Source organism: Eucyclogobius newberryi, unplaced genomic scaffold, assembly GCF_026437365.1.
Source record: "Eucyclogobius newberryi isolate DKJ021-1_F unplaced genomic scaffold, fEucNew1.0.hap1 SCAF_21, whole genome shotgun sequence".
Lineage (NCBI taxonomy): Eukaryota > Metazoa > Chordata > Actinopteri > Gobiiformes > Gobiidae > Eucyclogobius > Eucyclogobius newberryi.
This window is the reverse complement of record NW_027315846.1, coordinates 8,484,350-8,494,271: the sequence shown is the minus strand read 5'-3', so window position 1 is coordinate 8,494,271 and position 9,922 is coordinate 8,484,350.

Genomic DNA, 9,922 nt, shown 5'->3' with positions numbered 1-9,922 from the left:
TGAAATGGTTGGATGCAATGCCGAGGGGGGATGAAATGCCCAGGAGGGATGAAGGATGAAATTTCCAGGAGGGATAAAGGATGAATTTTCCAGGGGGGATTAAATGTCCAGGGAGGATGAAATGCAATGCCCGCAGGGGGCTAAAATGCATATGTTGGATGCAATGCCCAGAGGGGGTTGAAATGGTTGGATGCAACGCTGAGGGGGGATGAAATGCCCAGGAGGGATGAAGGATGAAATTTCCAGAAGGGATGAAGGATGAATTTTCCAAGGGAGATGAAATGCCCAGGGGAGATGAAATGCAATGCCCGGAAGGGGTTGAAAGGAATAGGCTGGATGTAATGCCCGAAGGGGGTGGAAATGCATGTTGGCTGCAATGCCCAGAGAGAGTTGAAATACCCAGGTTGGATGCAATGCCTGTAGGGTGTTGAAATGCTTCGGTTAGTTGAAATAGCCAGGGGGTATGAAATGCTCAGGGAGGATGAAATGCCCAGAGAGAGTTGAAATGCCCAGAGAAAGTTGAAACTCCCAGGTTTGATGCAATGCCCGGAGGGGATTTAAATGCAAAGGTTGGATAAAATGCCAAGGGGGAATGAAATGCAAAGGTGGAAGAAAATGCATAGTTTGGATGGAATGCCCAGGGGGGTTGAAATGCATAGGTTGGATGCAATGCCCAGAGGGGGTTGAAATGGTTGGATGCAATGCCCAGGGGGGAAGAAGGATGAAATTTCCAGAAGGGATAAAGGACTAATTTATCAAGGGGGATGAAATGCCCAGGGAGGATGAAATGCGTGTTGGTTGCAATGCCCAGAGAGTGTTGAAATACCCAGGTTGGATGCAATGCCCCGAGGGGGTTTAACTGCCCAGGTTGGATGAAATGCCCGTAGGGGGTTGAAATGCATAGGTATGATGAAATAGCCAGGGGGTATGAAATGCTCAGGGAGGATGAAATGCCCAGAGAGAGTTGAAGTGCCCAGAGAAAGTTGAAATGCCCACGTTGGATGCAATGCCCGGAGGGGGTTTAAATGCAAAGGTTAGAATTCAATGCAAAGGGGGAATGAAATGCCAAGGAAAATGCATGAATTGGATGGAATGCCCAGAGGGGATTAATAGCTCAGGGGGATGAAGGATGAAATTTCCAGGAGGAATAAAGGATGATTTTTTCAGGGGGGATTAAATGCCCAGGGAGGATGAAATGCAATGCCCGGATGGGGTTGAAATTCATAGGTTGGATGCAATGCCTAGAGGGGGTGAAATGGTTGGATGCAATGCCTAGAGGGGGTGAAATGGTTGGATGCAATGCTGAGGGGGGATGAAATGCCCAGGAGGGGTGAATGATGAAATTTCCAGGAGGGATAAATGATGAAATGCCCAGGGAGGATGAAATGCAATGGCCGGAGGGGGATGAGATGCATAGGTTGGATGCAATGCCAAGGGGGAAAGAAATGCATAGGTTGGATAAAATGCCAAGGGGGAATGAAATGCAACGAGGGAAGGAGGTTGAGATGCATAGGATGGATCCAATAATCGGAGGGGTTTGAAATGCCAGGTTGGATGCAATGCCCAGAGGGGGTTGAAATGCATAGGTTGGATAAAATGCCAAGGGGAAGGAAATGCATAGATTGGATGGAATTCCCAAGGGGGTTGAAATGCATAGGTTGGATGCAATGCCCAGAAAGGGTTGAAATGCCAGGTTGAATGCAATGCCAAGAGGGGGTTGAAATGCATAGGTTCGATAAAATGCCAAGGGGGAATGAAATGCATAGTTTGGATGCAATGCCCAGGGGGGGGTGAAGGATGAAATTTCCAGGAGGGATAAACGATTAATTTTCCAGGGGAGATGAAATCCCCAGGGAGGATGAAATGCAATGCCCGGAGGGGGTTGAGATGCATAGGTTGGATGCAATAATCGGAGGGGTTTGAAATGCATAGGTTGGATAAAATGCCAAGGGGGAAGGAAATGCAAAGGGGGAAGGAAATGCATAGTTTGGATGGAATGCCCAGGGGGGTTGAAAAGCATAGGTTGGTTGCATTGCCCAGAAAGGGATGAAATGCCAAGTTTAATGCAATGCCAAGAGGGGTTTGAAATGCATAGGTTGGATGGAATGCCGAGGGGGGTTGAAATGCATAGGTTGGATGCAATGCTCAGAGGGGGATGTAATGCCCAGGAGGGATGAAGGATGAATTTTCTAAGGGAGATCAAATGCCCAGGGAGGATGAAATGTAATGCCCGGAGGGGATTGAAATGCATAGGTTGGATGTAATGCCCGGAGGGGGTTTAAATGCATGTTGGCTACAATGCCCAGAAAGGGTTGAAATACCCAGGTTGGATGCAATGCCCCGAGGGGGTTTAAATTCCCAGGTTGGATGCAATGCCCGTAGGGAGTTGAAATGCATAGGTTGGATGAAATATCCAGGGGGTATGAAATAATCAGGGAGGATGAAATGCCCAGAGAGAGTTGAAATGCCCAGAGAAACTAGAAATGCCCAGGTTGGATGAAATGCCCGAAGGGGGTTGAAATGCAAAGGTTGGATGCAATGCCAAGTGGGAATGAAATGCCGAGTGGGAAGGAAATGCATAGGTTGGATGGAATGCCTAAGGGGGTTGAAATGCATAGGTTGGATGAAATAGCCAGGGAGTATGAAATGCACAGGGAGGATGAAATGCCCTGAGAGAGTTGAAATGCCCAGAGAGAGTTGAAATGCCCAGGTTGGATGAAATGCCCGAAGGGGGTTGAAATGCATTGGTTGGATACAATGTCCAGAGAGAGTTGAAATGGTTGAATGCGATGCCCAGGGGGGATGAGGGATAAAGGATGAATTTTCCAGGGGGGATTAAAAGCCCAGGGAGGATGAAACGCAATGCCTGGAGGGGGTTGAAATGCATAGGTTGGATGCAATGCCCGGAGGGGGTTAAAATGCACAAGTTGGATGCAATGCTCGGAGGGGGTTGAAATGCAAAGGTTGGATGCAATGCTCGGAGGGGGTTGAAATGCATAGGTTGGATGCAATGTCCAGAGGGGGTTGAAATGGTTGAATGCAATGCCCAGGGGGGATGAATAGCCTAGGGGGGATGAAGGATGAAATTTCCAGGAGGGATAAAGGATGAATTTTCCAGGGGGGATTAAATGCCCAGAGAGGATGAAACGCAAAGCCCGGAGGGGGTTGCAATGCATAGGTTGTATGCAATGCCCGGAGGGGGTAAAAATGCATAGGTTGGATGCAATGCTCGGAGGGGTTGAAATGCATAGGTTGGATGCAATGTCCAGAGGGGGTTGAATTGCATACGTAGGATGAAATAGCCAGGGGGTATGAAATGCTCAGGGAGGATGAAATGCCGACAAAGAGTTGAAATGCCCAGAGAGAGTTGAAATGCCCAGGTTGGATGCAATGCCCGGAGGGGGTTGAAATGCATAGGTTGGATGCAATGCCCAGAGAGAGTTGAAATGGTTGAATGCAATGCCCAGGGGGGGTGAATAGCCCAGGGGGGATAGGATGAAATTTCCAGGAGGAATAAAGGATGAAATTTCCAGGAGGAATAAAGGATGAATTTTCCAGGAGGGATTAAATGCATTGGTTGGATGCAATGCCTGGAGGGGGTTGAAATGTTTGGATGCACTGCCCAGGGGGGATGAAATTCCCAGGGGGGATGAAGGATGAAATTTCCAGGAGGGATAAAGGATTAATTTTCCAGGGGGGATGAAATGTCCAGGGAGGATGAAATGCAATGGCCGGATGGGGTTGAGATGCATACGTTGGATGCAATACCTAGATGGGGTTGAATGCATAGGTTGGATGAAATGCCAAGGGGTAAGGAAATGCAAAGGGGTAAGGAAATGCATAGTTAGATGGAATTCCCAGGGGGGTTGAAATGCATAGGTTGGATGCAATGCCCAGAAAGGGTTGAAATGCCAGGTTGGATGCAATGCCAAGAGGGGGTTGAAATGCATAGGTTGGATAAAATGCCAAGGGGGATTGAAATGCAAAGGGGAAGGGAAATGCATAGTTTGGATGTAATGCCCAGGGAGGATGAATTTTCTAAGTGAGATGAAATGCCCAGGGAGGATGAAATGCAATGCCCGGAGGGGGTTGAAATGCATAGATTGGATGTAATGCCCGGAGGGGGTTGAAATGCATGTTGGCTGCAATGCCCAGAGAGGGTTGAAATACCCAGGTTGGATGCAATGCCCCGAGGGGGTTTAAATGCCCAGGTTGGATGCAATGCCCGTAGGGGGTTGAAATGCATAGGTTGGATGAAATAGCCAGGGGGTATGAAATGCTCAGGGAGGATGAAATGCCGAGAGAGAGTTGAAATGCCCAGAGAAAGTTGAAATGCCCAGGTTGGATGCGATGCCTGGAGGGGGATGAAATGCAAAGGTTGGATGCAATGCCAAGGGGGAAGGAAATGCATAGGTTGGATGGAATGCCTAGGGGGTATGAAATGCACAGGGAGGATGAAATGCCCAGAGAGTGTTGAAATGCCCAGAGAGAGTAGAAAAACCCAGGTTGGATGCAATGCCCGGAGGGTGTTGAAATGCATAGGTTGGATGCAATGCCCAGAGGGGGTTGAAATGCATAGGTTGGATGCAATGCCCAGAGGGGGTTGAAATGCATAGGTTGGATGCAATGCCCAGAGGGGGTTTTCCTGGGCAGGCCGAAGCACACGTGGTGCCTGGGTCTAAAAGTCCTGTGTTGTTTTTAAAGGCAAAGTGCGGGTTGCCGTTTTATATCGTTTATTTCATATTGTTTGTTTTTAAACAGTTTTATATTGCTTATATTAAATATATTTTAACAGTAGTTGGTGTCGGTCCTGAGGCTGCTGAGGAGGATTGGGGCTCACTTTAGAGGGTGATTTTTTTTATTAGTTATTGGTGATGGTGATTGGTGAGTGTTTTATGTTATCGTAATGGTTTGGTTGCTGGATAACCCTTATATTATACCTCTTCCTCCCCAGCTAGAGCAGACACTCACCAATTAATCAAACCTTTTTATATTGTTTTAAAGGTGGTATGGACGATTTTTTCAAAATGAAGACGGAGAAAGACTGTTCAAGCAGACGCAGAAGTGGACAGAAATCTACGGGAGACGAGCGATGCGATGTGCTCCGTTGCGCTAATAAACAAACGCACGTGTGTGTTGTATCAGTCCGCACGGGGGAGTGCGCATGCGCACTTCCGCCTGCGTTCTCAAATCGCCGAAAAATCGTCCATACCGCCTTTAAATAAAAGCTGCCTTTAAGGCTTTGAGCCACACTGACTGGCTTGCTTTGTAATTAAAGCAGACTCGCACCTCCGGAACACCTAACCAGTGTTACAAATGGATTCAGATCCGTCGTTCTGATCAGCGGTCAGAAGATCTGTTTTGTTTTTGTTTTTGGAGTGGAGGGAGTTGAGGATTATATGTATAATACGCCTTTGCAAAATTAATCAGTTTAACTGCATAAACATCTTTCAAATGTGTGGCGTGATGTTTTTGCACATGTTGAAGTGATAACATTTTGGATTTTCATGCTCGTGGTCTTTGCAATCAAGACAGAGAAGTTTTACTTTTGTTCTAAACCAACAAAACCACAAGTACTTTCACTCCCTGTCGAAGGATAATTCTGATAATAAGGGTAAGAAAAATAAACAATTCCACGTTTATCAGTTTAAATATCAGAAAAGTGCTTTCCAGTGATATTTGTTTGACTGAACTGAACTGAACAAACTGAACTGACCTGACCTGACCTGAATAAAATAAAAGACTGGACTCTTCATGAAGCTGACACTCTGAGATCTGTTTTGATCTCATTTTAAATGGACACAAGCTGCACACAAAGGAAAATCTTGAAAAAATTTGAAGGATTTTAGATTTGAAGGAGTAAACCTGGTGTCTGGATGGATGGTCTGATTGACAGTTTTCTGATTGTTGTGGTTTGACAGCTCCTCTTTATTTACTTTTTTTTTTTTTCATTAAACCAACAAAAAGAGGGATTTAAAAAAAAAAAGATATTCAGGTAATTCTTTTAATTTGTTGGTTTGTTGTACAGAATGTTTGTTTTTTAACTTTTATGTCACATGAACAGCAGCTTTATAGTTCCACTTTATCAGGTGATGGACGAATAGTAATAAATAATAAAGAGGTCAGTTATTGTCTTAATTTCAAAAACATTATATTGTCCTCCAGATGACAAAGCTATTCAAGACATCTCCATGTCCCACCACATTGCACAAACTGACCCACTTTCATGACATTTTGAGGTTGTCACCTTAATACAAATATCTATTTCTACTAATATTTTATGACCTATGGCCCATCAAAGTTACAATCATCAAATAGCCTTTTATATCACACTACTTTGTGTAAAGGACTAATATCTCAACCGGCCAACAAATATATTTATATGTATAACACTTCCTGTTGTAAATATTCATGTACAATGTTTGAATAATTTGACAAAAATACAATGAATACACAAAAGAGAAGTAATCAGACAAATATAGCCGCAAGCGGCAATGATCGGCCCTCGCCACGCCGCCGCCACGCCGCAAGAGGAGGGGGCGCTAACGCGCCCCAATTGTCCTTTTATTATGCCTACTGCTGAATCTGTGACGCTGTCACATCTTCTCCCCTTTGTTTTACCATCAAAAAGCTATTTTATTTTGAATTCTTGGCAAAATGTGCGGCTTTGCCGCACAGACACCGTGACTCTTTGAATAAAAATGTGGATAACTTTTGATGGTCCACCCCTGAAGATGAGTCTCACCAAATTTCAGGTTAATATGTCTAACGCCCTGGGAGGAGTTTGTGAAAGTCTAAAGTGTAAACATGTTCTGGCGATTTCCCCATTGGAATAACATGGGAGGTTTTGGTCATCGCTACGGCAACGCCATAACAATTATGGCATGGGTCTCATTGACTTTTTTGATGGGGAAGCCAAAATTGAGTTGTGTGTCAAATTTCATATAATTTCGCAAAACTAAATATTTAACCTCCATATAAAATCTGTAGGGGGCGCTGTGGCTCCAAATTAATTTATTTCACTTCAAGTAGGTTTAGGGCAAAGAGTTTAACAACTGATTCTAATTTGACGCAATTCGGACTTTATCTGCGCAAACGGCAGAAATGTTAAATTTGGGAGATTTCTGAAATTCTTGCTACAGTTTGCGGCTTCGCCGCACAGAGACCGTGACAGGTATCAATGTAATTTGGATAACTTTTGATGTCCCACTCCTCAGTAGCATTTTCACCAAATTTCAGCTTTTTAGGGCCAACGCCCTGGGAGGAGTTTGTAAAAGTACGACGTTTGGAAAAACTCCGAAGTCATGTTTAGCCATTTTTGAAGCAATATGGCCGACATTTGGTTGGGCGGACGGCGTTGCCGTAATAATATTTTTTACTTCTCTTGTCACCATCGACCTCTGCGCCAAATTTCATGATTCTACGATCAAATTTTTTTTGGGTCAGTTCCCATCTCTCAATGCATTTTTGGTACATTTGGGGGCGCTGACGCGCCAATTTTTTTTATTTTAGAAAAGGGAAATAGCCAGAATGTAGAGAGGCACGATTTTTAGAGGTGTGCAAATTTTTGTGACTTTTCGTCAATGTTCACTGGGTGAAAAATAGGGGGGTTGGTCCCGAGAAGAAGAAGAAAGAATTAAAGCCGCAAGCGGCATCCAACGGCCCTCGCGGGCCGCCGCCCTTCCGACTCAGCGCTTTCGACTTGATAAAGATGGCGCCCTTATTGTGTGTTGAATTAAAAAAGAACTTGACAGACGGCGACACATTGGACATGGCCAATCCAGTGCAAATCAACACAAGTGTCAAATTTGCTGCTCCGCCGCACAGAGACCGTAGCACTTAGAATATAAATATGGATAAGTTTTGATGCCGCTTGTGTAGATGATATTTCCTCAAATATGAGCTTGATCGAGCTATTGCCCACAGAGGAGTTTGTTAAAGTTTGAAGCGTAAATGTGAACATTTCAGAGATTTCGCTGTTTTCCCATTTCTGACATATATTTGCGGGTCCGCCACACAAAGACCGTAGCACTTAGAATCAAAATATGGATACGTTTTGATGCCCCACTTGTGTAGATGATATTCTCCAAATATGAACTTGATCGGACAATCGCCCTAGGAGGAGTTTGTTAAAGTGTGAAGCATAAAAAATGTGGTGATTTGAGCGATTCTGCGATTTTCCCATAAGGATAACATGAGATGTTTCTGTCATCGCTACGGTTACGCCGTACAAAATATGACTTTGGCTCTCATACTTTTATGATCAGGATGGCAAATTAGAATTTTGTTCAAAATATCATGTCATTTGGAAAAACTCTATTGTTTATAGGCCACTCTGAAGGCCAAATAGTCAGAATTCTGTGAAACGTTTGCGGCTCCGTCGCACAGAGACCGTAAAATCTATCCTTAAAATTTGGATAACTTTAGATGCCCCACTTGTCTAGAGGACGTACACCGATTTTGAGGTCGGTGGGCAAAACGCACTAGGAGGAGTTCGTTAAAGTGTGAAACAGAAAAATGTAGATATTCGAGAGATTTTGCGGTTTTCCCATAGGGATAACATGGGAGGTTTCTGTCATCGCTACGACTACGCCGTAAAAATTAAGGCATTTGTCTAATTGGCTTTTTTGATCGGGACGCCAAAATAGAATTTTGGGTAAAGTTTAGAAAATTTTAGTAAAACTAATTTTTGACCTTCAATGTTAATTTAAAGGTCACTCTGTAGGGGGCGCTATCGCGCCCATTTCAATTTTGTCATCATAAACTGGTCCAAACTAGAAAGTTGAACAACTGATTCAAATTTGGTCCTAATCGGACTTGTTTTGATCAAATGGGAACAATTTTTAGATCTGCAATATCCCAAAATAAGTTGTCCAACTTTGCGGCTGCGCCGCACACAGACCGTAAAAGGTATCTCAAAAAATTGGATAACTTTAGATGCCCCACTTGTCCAGAGGACGTACGCCGATTTTGAAGTTGGTGGGCAAAACGCCCTAGGAGGAGTTCGTCAAAGTTTGACGTGAACAAAATGGCTAACACAGCGTGTTTTCATTTTCAAAGGAAGATGGCGGCCATAGGGTAAGTCTGGGGGCGTGGCCACAATGATTTTTTTTGTTTGTCCTCACGAGAGGAATGCGTGTCCCGAATTTCGTAGCTTTACGCCCAAGTTGACCTCGGGGCGTCTCCCATAGGCGCAATGTATTTTGACTTTTGTCGGTGGCGCTGTCGCGCCATTTTTTAAAGAAAAAAAAATGGCCCAGAAAAAATTAAATTTTTCGCCGATTCTGAATTTTGGGCAAAGTTTGGTGAGTTTTTGAGCATGTTCAGGGGGTCAAATTAGAGCTCAAAGCGCTGAAGAAGAACAAGAAAAATAATAATAATTAAAGCCGCAAGCGGCATCCAACGGCCCTCGCGGGCCGCCGGCCTTCCGACTCTGCGCTTTCGACTTGATAAAGATGGCGCCCTTATTGTGTGTTGAATAAAAAAAGAACTTGACAGACGGCGACACATTGGACATGGCCAATCCAGTGCAAATGAACACAAGTGTCAGTCAAATTTGCTGCGCCGCCGCACAGAGACCGTAGCACTTGGAATAAAAATATGGATAACTTTTGATGCCGCGCTTGTGTAGATAATTTTTCCCAAAGTAAAGCTTGATCGAGCTATTGCCCACGGAGGAGTTTGTTAAAGTGTGAAGCGTAAATGTGAACATTTCAAGGATTTGGCGTTTTTCCCATTTGTGACAGTATATTTGCAGCTCCACGGCACAGAGACCGTACCACTTAAAATCAAAATATGGATAACTTTTGATGCCCCGTTTGTGTAGATGATTTTCCCCAAATATGAGCTTGATCGGGCAATCGGCCTAGGAGGAGTTCGTTAAAGTGTGAAGCGTAAAAATGTGGTGATTTTAGAGATTTCG